This window comes from Physella acuta, unplaced genomic scaffold, assembly GCF_028476545.2.
Source record: "Physella acuta isolate Inbredline_101_S28 unplaced genomic scaffold, ASM2847654v3 ptg001167l, whole genome shotgun sequence".
In the NCBI taxonomy this organism is placed as follows: domain Eukaryota; kingdom Metazoa; phylum Mollusca; class Gastropoda; family Physidae; genus Physella; species Physella acuta.
In genome coordinates, this window is record NW_026732684.1 from 353,081 (window position 1) to 367,600 (window position 14,520).

Here is a 14,520-nt window from a genome sequence, read left to right on the forward strand (position 1 = left end):
TCACTAGATACAGTAGAGACGTCAGTAGAAGTGTCTCACTAGATACAGTAGAGACGTCAGTAGAAGTGTCTCACTAGATACAGTAGAGACGTCAGTAGAAGTGTCTCACTAGATACAGTAGAGACGTCAGTAGAAGTGTCTCACTAGATACAGTAGAGACGTCAGTAGAAGTGTCACTAGATACAGTAGAGACGTCAGTAGAAGTGTCTCACTAGATACAGTAGAGACGTCAGTAGAAGTATCACTAGATACAGTAGAGACGTCAGTAGAAGTGTCACTAGATACAGTAGAGACGTCAGTAGAAGTGTCTCACTAGATACAGTAGAGACGTCAGTAGAAGTGTCTCACTAGATACAGTAGAGACGTCAGTAGAAGTGTCTCACTAGATACAGTAGAGACGTCAGTAGAAGTGTCTCACTAGATACAGTAGAGACGTCAGTAGAAGTGTCACTAGATACAGTAGAGACGTCAGTAGAAGTGTCTCAAAAGACACAGTAGAGACGTCAGTAGAAGTGTCTCACTAGATACAGTAGAGACGTCAGTAGAAGTGTCTCACTAGATACAGTAGAGACGTCAGTAGAAGTGTCTCACTAGATACAGTAGAGACGTCAGTAGAAGTGTCTCACTAGATACAGTAGAGACGTCAGTAGAAGTGTCTCACTAGATACAGTAGAGACGTCAGTAGAAGTGTCACTAGATACAGTAGAGACGTCAGTAGAAGTGTCTCACTAGATACAGTAGGGACGTCAGTAGAAGTGTCTCAATAGATACAGTAGAGACGTCAGTAGAAGTGTCTCACTAGATACAGTAGAGACGTCAGTAGAAGTGTCTCACTAGATACAGTAGAGACGTCAGTAGAAGTGTCTCACTAGACACAGTAGAGACGTCAGTAGAAGTGTCTCACTAGATACAGTAGAGACGTCAGTAGAAGTGTCTCACTAGATACAGTAGAGACGTCAGTAGAAGTGTCTCACTAGATACAGTAGAGACGTCAGTAGAAGTGTCTCACTAGATACAGTAGAGACGTCAGTAGAAGTGTCTCACTAGATACAGTAGAGACGTCAGTAGAAGTGTCACTAGATACAGTAGAGACGTCAGTAGAAGTGTCTCACTAGATACAGTAGAGACGTCAGTAGAAGTGTCTCACTAGATACAGTAGAGACGTCAGTAGAAGTGTCTCACTAGATACAGTAGAGACGTCAGTAGAAGTGTCTCACTAGATACAGTAGAGACGTCAGTAGAAGTGTCACTAGATACAGTAGAGACGTCAGTAGAAGTGTCTCACTAGATACAGTAGAGACGTCAGTAGAAGTGTCTCACTAGATACAGTAGAGACGTCAGTAGAAGTGTCTCACTAGACACAGTAGAGACGTCAGTAGAAGTGTCTCACTAGATACAGTAGAGACGTCAGTAGAAGTGTCTCACTAGATACAGTAGAGACGTCAGTAGAAGTGTCTCACTAGATACAGTAGAGACGTCAGTAGAAGTGTCTCACTAGATACAGTAGAGACGTCAGTAGAAGTGTCTCACTAGATACAGTAGAGACGTCAGTAGAAGTGTCACTAGATACAGTAGAGACGTCAGTAGAAGTGTCTCACTAGATACAGTAGAGACGTCAGTAGAAGTGTCTCACTAGATACAGTAGAGACGTCAGTAGAAGTGTCTCACTAGATACAGTAGAGACGTCAGTAGAAGTGTCTCACTAGATACAGTAGAGACGTCAGTAGAAGTGTCACTAGATACAGTAGAGACGTCAGTAGAAGTGTCTCACTAGATACAGTAGAGACGTCAGTAGAAGTGTCTCACTAGATACAGTAGAGACGTCAGTAGAAGTGTCTCACTAGATACAGTAGAGACGTCAGTAGAAGTGTCTCACTAGATACAGTAGAGACGTCAGTAGAAGTGTCACTAGATACAGTAGAGACGTCAGTAGAAGTGTCTCACTAGATACAGTAGAGACGTCAGTAGAAGTGTCTCACTAGATACAGTAGAGACGTCAGTAGAAGTGTCTCACTAGATACAGTAGAGACGTCAGTAGAAGTGTCTCACTAGATACAGTAGAGACGTCAGTAGAAGTGTCTCACTAGATACAGTAGAGACGTCAGTAGAAGTGTCACTAGATACAGTAGAGACGTCAGTAGAAGTGTCTCACTAGACACAGTAGAGACGTCAGTAGAAGTGTCTCACTAGATACAGTAGAGACGTCAGTAGAAGTGTCTCACTAGATACAGTAGAGACGTCAGTAGAAGTGTCTCACTAGATACAGTAGAGACGTCAGTAGAAGTGTCTCACTAGATACAGTAGAGACGTCAGTAGAAGTGTCTCACTAGATACAGTAGAGACGTCAGTAGAAGTGTCTCACTAGATACAGTAGAGACGTCAGTAGAAGTGTCTCACTAGATACAGTAGAGACGTCAGTAGAAGTGTCACTAGATACAGTAGAGACGTCAGTACAAGTGTCTCACTAGATACAGTAGAGACGTCACTGCTAGAGACGTCCTATGACTGGACTTACCCACTGAACGCATGACGTCACAGGCGATCAATGTCACACGTCAGTGCGCGTGTGGCAGTAGAACTCACGGTCACACGTGACAACAAGTTAACTCCAGCATGGTCGCCATGGCAACACAGAGCGTCAACAAGCTAGCGAGTTGAGCCGTGACTGAGCTGAAAGATGGCGGACATGACCTCTGTGGGGCTATCGTCAGTGGTGGGATGCGCCGAGTCAGCTGGTACAGTGTCAATAGACAGTGTCAATAGACAGTGTCAATAGACAGTGTCAATAGTCGGCTTAAGGTAGCACGTGGGTCATGTCACGTGGGTCATGTCACGTGGGTTATGGTGATAGTGGAGTATTATGGCAGGGGGGGGGGGGCGGGGTGTCAATATTTTGGGAATGACAAAAAGGTGGTTAAAAACCACGCCGAGAAACTGAATAGGAAGTTGAGAAAACAGAGACAACTCGACTGACTGAATGACTAAATGAGAGCTGACAAATAGTAATCAACTTGATTACATCCCTTGTCAAGGGACGTAATAAACAGAAGTAAACAGTTATAGCTACAACAATTATTCCCCCTTTTTTAAAGAACCTTCTTGAATTGTCAGCAGACACAACATACAAGGAACTATTAAACGTGTTCCCTAGACCAGGAACTATCAAACTTGTGTTCCCTAGACCAGGAACTATCAAACGTGTTCCCTACATCAGGAACTATCAAACTTGTGTTTCCTAGACCAGGAACTATCAAACTTGTGTTCCCTACACCAGGAACTATCAAACTTGTGTTCCCTAGACCAGGAACTATCAAACATGTGTTTCCTAGACCAGGAACTATCAAACTTGTGTTCCCTACACCAGGAACTATCAAACTTGTGTTCCCTAGACCAGGAACTATCAAACATGTGTTTCCTAGACCAGGAACTATCAAACTTGTGTTCCCTAGACCAGGAACTATCAAACTTGTGTTCCCTACACCAGGAACTATCAAACTTGTGTTCCCTAGACCAGGAACTATCAAACTTGTGTTCCCTAGACCAGGAACTATCAAACGTGTTCCCTACATCAGGAACTATCAAACTTGTGTTTCCTAGACCAGGAACTATCAAACTTGTGTTCCCTAGACCAGGAACTATCAAACTTGTGTTCCCTACATCAGGAACTATCAAACTTGTGTTCCCTAGACCAGGAACTATCAAACTTGTGTTCCCTAGACCAGGAACCATCAAACTTGTGTTCCCTAGACCAGCAACTATCAAACTTGTGTTCCCTAGACCAGGAACTATCAAACTTGTGTTCCCTACACCAGGAACTATCAAACTTGTGTTCCCTAGACCAGGAACTATCAAACTTGTGTTCCCTAGACCAGGAACTATCAAAGTGTTCACTACACCAGGAACTATCAAACTTGTGTTTCCTAGACCAGGAACTATCAAACTTGTGTTCCCTAGACCAGGAACTATCAAACTTGTGTTCCCTAGACCAGGAACTATCAAACTTGTGTTTCCTAGACCAGGAACTATCAAACTTGTGTTTCCTAGACCAGGAACTATCAAACTTGTGTTCCCTAGACCAGGAACTATCAAACTTGTGTTCCCTAGACCAGGAACTATCAAACTTGTGTTCCCTAGACCAGGAACTATCAAACATGTGTTCACTACACCAGGAACTATCAAACTTGTGTTCCCTAGACCAGGAACTATCAAACTTGTGTTCCCTAGACCAGGAACTATCAAACATGTGTTCCCTAGACCAGGAACTATCAAACATGTGTTCCCTAGACCAGGAACTATCAAACTTGTGTTCCCTAGACCAGGAACTATCAAACTTGTGTTCCCTAGACCAGGAACTATCAAACTTGTGTTCCCTAGACCAGGAACTATCAAACTTGTGTTCCCTAGACCAGGAACTATCAAACTTGTGTTCCCTAGACCAGGAACTATCAAACTTGTGTTCCCTAGACCAGGAACTATCAAACTTGTGTTCCCTAGACCAGGAACTATTAAACTTGTGTTCCCTACTCCAGACTTCCATTATCCACGTTTAGAAGCACTATGCACAACAGGTAATCTGTGTGAGTGCAGATGTGTGTGTGTGTGTGTGTGTGGGTGTAGGTGGGGGGGGGGGAAAGGATTAGTTCTAGCAATATTTTCCTGATCACCTGTTTGTTTTGAGGGTCTGTGGTTAGGGTTAGGGACTATTTTTCTGATCACCTGTTTGTCTGTGGTTAAATCTTTGACCACATTTCATATGGAGCCAATGTCTTTTTAAACTCTGGTGTCAATACAAGAGTATCTAATGTTGAATTTAGGTAGATAATTACTCAATTAAAATTTGGTTTCAAGATTGAAATCAAATAATAAAAACTGGGAGTTTATGTAATGGGGGTGACTGGTCCAGTGAGGTGTTGAAGCTGTGTCCATACAATGAGATATTTCTGTCCAATGGCTGTAAATGTATCACAAGCTAAAGACTACACTGCCACAAAGTGATGAGGTATATTGACAAAATGTTGAGCGGACGCACAGCAGTTTTTTATAACTAAATTATCAACCTAATATCATAAAGTTACAAAATTGATAATAAAACTGAATATAAAGTCAATAGCTCTGTCACAACTCTAGTTTTACTCATTTTTAGTAGATATATATACATATATATACATACATATATATATGTAAAGATATATATGTCTGTATTTACATATTTATATACATAAATAAAAAATTGTGTTTTTAAAAGACCCATGCCAAAACCCAACCAAGTACCAGGACACATATGATACAAAAGATGAGGACATGCATGATATACTTTCAAGTTTGTATAAATGTCCAGTTAGTGAAATATCTAGTGATGTTGTTCCATGCACCAGTCTAAACATCACCTTAGGGCCATTTCATGTGGCATGTGGGGGTAGTAAGTCATTGGTACACAAACAACCAGTCAACACAAGCTGACAGCTGACATCACTAGACAACAAACAGGTGTAGCATCAAGAGAAGAAAAGTTTTTTAAAGGCTAAACAAAGTATCAAAACTAGGAAGGCGGGGTGGGGGTGGGGGGGAGGGTGGCTGGTGAGGGCTGGAGGTGGGGGGAGGGTGGCTGGTGAGGGCTGGAGGTGGGTGGCTGGTGAGGGCTGGAGGTGGGGGGCTGGAGGTGGGAGGCTGGTGAGGGCTGGAGGTGGGGGGAGGGTGGCTGGTGAGGGCTGGAGGTGGGGGGCTGGAGGTGGGTGGCTGGTGAGGGCTGGAGGTGGGGGGAGGGTGGCTGGTGAGGGCTGGAGGTGGGGGGAGGGTGGCTGGTGAGGGCTGGAGGTGGGGGGAGGGTGGCTGGTGAGGGCTGGAGGTGGGGGGCTGGAGGTGGGGGGCTGGTGAGGGCTGGAGGTGGGGGGAGGGTGGCTGGTGAGGGCTGGAGGTGGGGGGAGGGTGGCTGGTGAGGGCTGGAGGTGGGGGGCTGGTGAGGGCTGGAGGTGGGGGGCTGGAGGTGGGGGGCTGGTGAGGGCTGGAGGTGGGTGGCTGGTGAGGGCTGGAGGTGGGGGGCTGGTGAGGGCTGGAGGTGGGGGGCTGGAGGTGGGGGGCTGGTGATGGCTGGAGGTGGGGGGCTGGAGGTGGGGGGCTGGTGAGGGCTGGAGGTGGGGGGCTGGTGAGGGCTGGGGGTGGGGGGCTGGTGAGGGCTGGAGGTGGGGGGCTGGTGAGGGCTGGAGGTGGGGGGCTGGTGAGGGCTGGAGGTGGGGGGCTGGAGGTGGGAGGCTGGAGGTGGGGGGCTGGAGGTGGGGGGCTGGTGAGGGCTGGAGGTGGGTGGCTGGTGAGGGCTGGAGGTGGGGGGCTGGTGAGGGCTGGAGGTGGGGGGCTGGAGGTGGGGGGCTGGTGAGGGCTGGAGGTGGGGGGCTGGAGATGGGAGGCTGGAGGTGGGGGGCTGGAGGTGGGGGGCTGGTGAGGGCTGGAGGTGGGTGGCTGGTGAGGGCTGGAGGTGGGGGGCTGGAGGTGGGGGGCTGGTGAGGGCTGGAGGTGGGGGGCTGGAGGTGGGAGGCTGGAGGTGGGGGGCTGGAGGTGGGGGGCTGGTGAGGGCTGGAGGTGGGTGGCTGGTGAGGGCTGGAGGTGGGAGGCTGGAGGTGGGGGGGGGGGGGCTGGAGGTGGGAGGCTGGAGGTGGGGGGCTGGAGGTGGGAGGCTGGAGGTGGGAGGCTGGTGAGGGCTGGAGGTGGGAGGCTGGAGGTGGGGGGCTGGTGGGGGCTGGTGAGGGCTGGAGGTGGGAGGCTGGAGGTGGGGGGGCTGGAGGTGGGGGGCTGATGAGGGCTGGAGGTGGGAGGCTGGAGGTGGGGGGCTGGTGGTGGGGGGCTGGTGAGGGCTGGAGGTGGGAGGCTGGAGGTGGGGGGCTGGTGAGGGCTGGAGGTGGGGGGCTGGTGAGGGCTGGAGGTGGGGGGCTGGTGAGGGCTGGAGGTGGGAGGCTGGAGGTGGGGGGCTGGTGAGGGCTGGAGGTGGGAGGCTGGAGGTGGGGGGCTGGAGGTGGGAGGCTGGAGGTGGGATGAGATGGGATGACATGGGTTGGTAGACAACAAAAAGAATCTTACCGAAATATTTCAAGGTCTCACTGATCTGCTCTGGGCTGAGCTCAGTGTCCACATCAAGTGGGACGGTGTTGGTCAGGATAAAGTCAGTGTGTCTGTAGCCAGCAAAGTCAGTGATGGTGTCAGCACGCAGCCTGTAGCGCGGGATCTGTTCCCTGACCAGGCTCAGGATCTCTACCTCGTCAGGGTCAGCTGTGCTACACACCTCTGTGGACAAAAGAGGGGTCAGCTGTGCTACACACCTCTGTGGACAAAAGAGGGGTCAGCTGTGCTACACACCTCTGTGGACAAAAGAGGGGTCAGCTGTGCTACACACCTCTTGGGACAAAAGAGGGGTCAGCTGTGCTACACACCTCTGTGGACAAAAGAGGGGTCAGCTGTGCTACACACCTCTGTGGACAAAAGTGGGGTCAGCTGTGCTACACACCTCTGTGGACAAAAGAGGGGTCAGCTGTGCTACACACCTCTGTGGACAAAAGAGGGGTCAGCTGTGCTACACACCTCTGTGGACAAAAGAGGGGTCAGCTGTGCTACACACCTCTGGGGACAAAAGAGGGGTCAGCTGTGCTACACACCTCTGTGGACAAAAGAGGGGTCAGCTGTGCTACACACCTCTGGGGACAAAAGAGGGGTCAGCTGTGCTACACACCTCTGTGGACAAAAGAGGGGTCAGCTGTGCTACACACCTCTGTGGACAAAAGAGGGGTCAGCTGTGCTACACACCTCTGGGGACAAAAGAGGGGTCAGCTGTGCTACACACCTCTGTGGACAAAAGAGGGGTCAGCTGTGCTACACACCTCTGGGGAAGGTAAAAGAGGGGTCAGCTGTGCTACACACCTCTGTGGACAAGGTTAAAGAGGGGTCAGCTGTGCTACACACCTCTGTGGACAAAAGTGGGGTCAGCTGTGCTACACACCTCTGTGGACAAAAGAGGGGTCAGCTGTGCTACACACCTCTGTGGACAAAAGAGGGGTCAGCTGTGCTACACACCTCTGTGGACAAAAGAGGGGTCAGCTGTGCTACACACCTCTGGGGACAAAAGAGGGGTCAGCTGTGCTACACACCTCTGTGGACAAAAGAGGGGTCAGCTGTGCTACACACCTCTGGGGACAAAAGAGGGGTCAGCTGTGCTACACACCTCTGTGGACAAAAGAGGGGTCAGCTGTGCTACACACCTCTGTGGACAAAAGAGGGGTCAGCTGTGCTACACACCTCTGGGGACAAAAGAGGGGTCAGCTGTGCTACACACCTCTGTGGACAAAAGAGGGGTCAGCTGTGCTACACACCTCTGGGGAAGGTAAAAGAGGGGTCAGCTGTGCTACACACCTCTGTGGACAAGGTTAAAGAGGGGTCAGCTGTGCTACACACCTCTGTGGACAAAAGAGGGGTCAGCTGTGCTACAAACCTCTGGGGACAAAAGAGGGGTCAGCTGTGCTACACACCTCTGTGGACAAAAGAGGGGTCAGCTGTGCTACACACCTCTGTGGACAAAAGAGGGGTCAGATGTGCTACACACCCCTGGGGAAGGTAAAAGAGGGGTCAGATGTGCTACACACATCTGGGGACAAAAGAGGGGTCAGCTGTGCTACACACCTCTGTGGACAAAAGAGGGGTCAGCTGTGCTACACACCTCTTGGGACAAAAGAGGGGTCAGCTGTGCTACACACCTCTGGGGACAAAAGAGGGGTCAGCTGTGCTACACACCTCTGGGGACAAAAGAGGGGTCAGCTGTGCTACACACCTCTGTGGACAAAAGAGGGGTCAGCTGTGCTACACACCTCTGGGGACAAAAGAGGGGTCAGCTGTGCTACACACCTCTGGGGACCTGCTATAGCACCTTTTCATTGAATGAAACAATGACCTGCTATAGCACCTTTTCATTGAATGAAACCATGACCTGCTATAGCACCATCTGATTGAATGAATCAATGACCTGCTATAGCACCATATGATTGAATGAAACCATGACCTGCTATAGCACCATCTGATTGAATGAATCAATGACCTGCTATAGCACCATCTGATTGAATGAATCAATGACCTTCTAAAGCACCATCTCAATGAATGAATCAATGACCTGCTATAGCACCATCTGATTGAATGAATCAATGACCTTCTATAGCACCATCTGATTGAATGAATCAATGACCTGCTATAGCACCATCTGATTGAATGAATCAATGACCTGCTATAGCACCATCTGATTGAATGAATCAATGACCTTCTATAGCACCATCTGATTGAATGAATCAATGACCTGCTATAGCACCTTTTCATTGAATGAAACCATGACCTGCTATAGCACCATCTGATTGAATGAATCAATGACCTGCTATAGCACCATCTGATTGAATGAATCAATGACCTTCTATAGCACCATCTGATTGAATGAATCAATGACCTGCTATAGCACCATCTGATTGAATGAATCAATGACCTGCTATAGCACCATCTGATTGAATGAATCAATGACCTTCTATAGCACCATCTCAATGAATGAATCAATGACCTGCTATAGCACCATCTGATTGAATGAAACCATGACCTGCTATAGCACCATCTGATTGAATGAATCAATGACCTGCTATAGCACCATCTGATTGAATGAATCAATGACCTGCTATAGCACCATATGATTGAATGAATCAATGACCTGCTATAGCACCATCTGATTGAATGAAACCATGACCTGCTATAGCACCATATGATTGAATGAATTAACGACCTGCTATAGCACCATCTGATTGAATGAATCAATGACCTGCTATAGCACCATCAGATTGAATGAATCAATGACCTGCTATAGCACCATTTGATTGAATGAAACCATGACCTGCTATAGCACCATATGATTGAATGAATTAACGACCTGCTATAGCACCATCTGATTGAATGAATCAATGTCCTGCTATAGCACCATCTGATTAAATGAATCAATGACCTGCTATAGCACCATCTGATTGAATGAAACCATGACCTGCTATAGCACCATCTGATTGAATGAATCAATGACCTGCTATAGCACCATCTGATTGAATGAAACCATGACCTGCTATAGCACCATCTGATTGAATGAATCAATGACCTGCTATAGCACCATCTGATTGAATGAAACCATGACCTGCTATAGCACCATCTGATTGAATGAAACCATGACCTGCTATAGCACCATCTGATTGAATGAATCAATGACCTGCTATAGCAACATCTGATTGAATGAATCAATGACCTGCTATAGCACCATATGATTGAATGAAACCATGACCTGCTATAGCACCATCTGATTGAATGAAACCATGACCTGCTATAGCACCATCTGATTGAATGAATCAATGACCTGCTATAGCACCATCTGATTGAATGAAACCATGACCTGCTATAGCACCATCTGATTGAATGAATCAATGACCTGCTATAGCACCATCTGATTGAATGAATCAATGACCTGCTATAGCACCATCTGATTGAATGAAACCATGACCTGCTATAGCACCATCTGATTGAATGAAACCATGACCTGCTATAGCACCATCTGATTGAATGAAACCATGACCTGCTATAGCACCATCTGATTGAATGAATTAACGACCTGCTATAGCACCATATGATTGAATGAATTAATGACCTGCTATAGCACCATCTGATTGGATGAATCAATGACCTGCTATAGCACCATATGATTGAATGAATTAACGACCTGCTATAGCACCATCTGATTGAATGAATCAATGACCTGCTATAGCACCATCTGATTGGATGAATCAATGACCTGCTATAGCACCATATGATTGAATGAATTAACGACCTGCTATAGCACCATCTGATTGAATGAATCAATGACCTGCTATAGCACCATCTGATTGAATGAATCAATGACCTGCTATAGCACCATCTGATTGAATGAATCAATGACCTGCTATAGCACCATCTGATTGAATGAATCAATGACCTGCTATAGCACCATCTGATTGAATGAATCAATGACCTGCTATAGCACCATCTGATTGAATGAAAAAATTACCTGTTATAGTGCCAACATCTCGGGTGTAAAAGATTTCTTCTGTGTGCGTGCTGACTGTGTGTGGTGTGTGGGTGTCAGATGGGTGGATCGTGCGGTGGGAACAAGACCCACCACTCACAACATCAGCGGGGTCATGGGATGCCAGCTTGATTTCATGAGTCAGCACCCCCACATGTCATCTGCTGATATCAAAACATCAAGACATGACGTCATTTGAGACAGTCAACTCAGGGCATACACATGATGTCAGCTAAGACAGTCAGTAAACAAATAATTGTCCCAGGACAACATGGATACAAGCATGAATTCTACTTGAGGGCAAGCAGTTTACAACAATCACCCACCTCCTTGCCCCTCCCCCAGTTTTAACAGATCAATCTATATTTACAATGGTTCCTCTAGCAGTTAACTCCCCTAGTAAACCCTTCAACAACTCTAGCAGTTACCTCCCCTAGTAAACGCTACAACAACTCTAGCAGTTAACTCCCCTAGTAAACCCTACAACTCTAGCAGTTACCTCCCCTAGTAAACCCTTCAACAACTCTAGCAGTTAACTCCCCTAGTAAACCCTACAACTCTAGCAGTTAACTCCCCTAGTAAACCCTACAACAACTCAAGCAGTTAACTCCAGTGAGAAACATAACAATACAATCCAGGGATGAATGCTGACAATTTTGAGTGGTTCCCCATCACGCAACAATTAAATCAAACTATTTCAGGCAACAAATTACTGCACAAGTGGGGATCAATATTTCCTTCTCTACACCAGCAGTAGGGATGTCAATACAAAATCTTGCCGGTCTATAGACATTTTGTAAGCCCACAAATTTGGACATTTTGTAAGCCCACAAGTTTGGACATTTTGTAAGCCCACAAGTTTAGACAGTTTTGCAATAATTTGCATGTTTTTTAATTTACAGAAAAGTCTAGCTACATTTTTTTTCTCTCCCTGGGATAAAGTTGACAGAATATCCTGTCAGCCCTAATATTGGGATAAAGTTGACAGAATATCCTGTCAGCCCTAATATTGGGATAAAGTTGACAGAATATCCTGTCAGTCAGCCCTAATATTGGGATAAAGTTAACAGAATATCCTGTCAGTCAGCCCTAAAATTGGGATAAAGTTAACAGAATATCCTGTCAGCCCTAATATTGGGATAAAGTTAACAGAATATCCTGTCAGCCCTAATATTGGGATAAAGTTGACAGAATATCCTGTCAGTCAGCCCTAATATTGGGATAAAGTTAACAGAATATCCTGTCAGTCAGCCCTAATATTGGGATAAAGTTAACAGAATATCCTGTCTGCCCTAAAATTGGGATAAAGTTAACAGAATATCCTGTCAGCGCTAATATTGGGATAAAGTTGACAGAATATCCTGTCTGCCCTAAAATTGGGATAAAGTTAACAGAATATCCTGTCAGCGCTAATATTGGGATAAAGTTAACAGAATATCCTGTCAGCCCTAATATTGGGATAAACCTAAAGGTGGAAAAAAATGTACATATATAAAGTATTACATTGTATAGGTAGGTTTCTACCAACTTTTGAATGATTTCCTGTAGCCGGAAGTGATATTTTACGGTATTTTTGTGTGAAAACGCTAAGTAAGATATTTTAATAATTTAATGAGTACTGGTTCAATCCGGCATGCAAGATTTTAAATTTTAACTGATTTCCAGGGACTGGAAGTATTCTTTACACTACTTCCTACTTCCCAAAGACGGAATCAATGTTCTATTTATAAATTACTAACTTTCCAGTGTTTCATCTGGTGAGCAGTTTTTTTTCTACTCATTTCAATTCTATTTAAAAAATGTAATTATTAAAAAAAACTAATTAAAAAAAAAACATTTCTACTGCCAGATTGCACTAGATGTGCTATAACACTTACTGTTATATAAGAGTATTTGGGAATTCAAAAAGTATAGGGTTAGGGTTAGTAACTATTATTTTGGATTAAATTTGTAATTATGCGCAAAATAATAGCAAATAATAGCTATACTTAAATATTCGGGGGAATTTTTATACCAGTGTCTGATAATAGAATCTTCTTTAAAAAAGGGGTGTTAGGTTACTGGTTGTTAAATAAATACACACACTGCTGGCTAAGGTCAATGCTAACCCCTGTCCCTAACCCCAATACTAGTCCTACCATACACCTAACCCTAATTTCTTACCATAAAATTAGTCGAGATTACAATACTACTAACAACGCAGCACAGCTATTTTAAGGAATAGTCTATTATCTGACATCAAAATTTTCTGTATTATTTCAGGCGCTGATATTACTGTAACTTTTATTTGTGATACATTGTGAAATGATTTTCCGAATTAGAATTTTTTAAAATCATTTTGCTGTTTTTGTTTCCTGGTGTTATCTTCCATTTACAGTAGGCCTATTTTGTAGTATTACTCGCTAACTTGAAGGCGTGGCCGGTTGCTAACAACAATATGACGTCCAGACCGGACGCATGACTTCCTATGATTTCTGCCAAATTCCAGTGACCTTATGTAAATTACTTTTAAAAATGTTTACCACGAGCAAAATGGCCAGGTTTTCATGTTATAACAACAAACTATAGTTGGCAGGGCTGTATATGCCAAAAAAGCATTTTAAAATTTGAGTTGGAGAATGATGGCTAAATTTAAAAGTTGGTTTCATTAAAAATACTAGAACTTTTCAAATATAAATTTCCACAGTACAAAATTGATTTTCATAATTGAAGCATTATTAGGATAATCAGACCATGAAAAAATAAATCAAATATTGTCAGCTGTTTTTTTATAAGACCGGCCAAGAAAATGACAACCAAATTGTCTTTGACAAAAAAAAACCACGTGACCGCTGTTTGGTGATCACTAGTGAGGAACTCTTGTGCATAGCCAGTTAAAAAGTCAAACCGGATTCATGGCTTTTTGTAGCTTCAAACACAAGGGTTGTTGTCATGGAGGGGTGTGTCGTATCATAGCTGTAAGTGACAATAAATTTTAAACTAAGTAACTTAGTCTAAAATGAGCTAAATAACACTCAAAATTAGTGCCTAATGGATTAAATATGGATGTTTATTATTTAGTGGTCATGTTCAAATTGACAATTGAGTAAATTTTAGATTTAGCAAGAATAACTACTGAATTATTTTTAATATTTTCTGTTATTAGTCCCATTAAAAAAAAAGATTTCTCAGCTTTTAATTAAGCTGCACTATGAATAATTTATTAAATTTTCTCACTAAATCTAAAATTTTTACGCAATTTTCAATTTAAACATGACCACTGAATAAAAGGCATCTGTATTTAAGCCATTAGGCACCAATTTTCAAGTTTTTAGTCAATTTTTTAACTAAATTACTTCATTTAATATTTATTGTCACTCACTGCCATGACACGACACACCTCTTCATGGCAACACAACTTATGTCTGAAGCCACGG

General features: G+C 44.8%; 1 protein-coding gene across 6 annotated transcripts in view; it reads right to left on the reverse strand.

The window, feature by feature from the left end:
• Positions 1–11,259, reverse strand: part of LOC131956667 (trafficking kinesin-binding protein 1) — a 45,980-nt gene extending 34,721 nt beyond the window's left edge. For 2 of the 6 annotated variants that reach the window (XM_059321209.1, XM_059321208.1), the window contains exons 1-2: positions 11,087–11,259; positions 7,069–7,272 (exon numbers count right to left, since the gene is read on the reverse strand). The gene's annotated coding sequence lies outside the window, so the exon portion shown is untranslated. Of the gene's footprint in view, positions 1–2,515; positions 2,534–7,068; positions 7,273–11,086 lie in introns of those variants that run through there. The other 4 variants (XM_059321203.1, XM_059321205.1, XM_059321201.1 and 1 more) reach the window with 4 other exon arrangements.
• Positions 11,260–14,520: the final 3,261 nt, after the last annotated feature.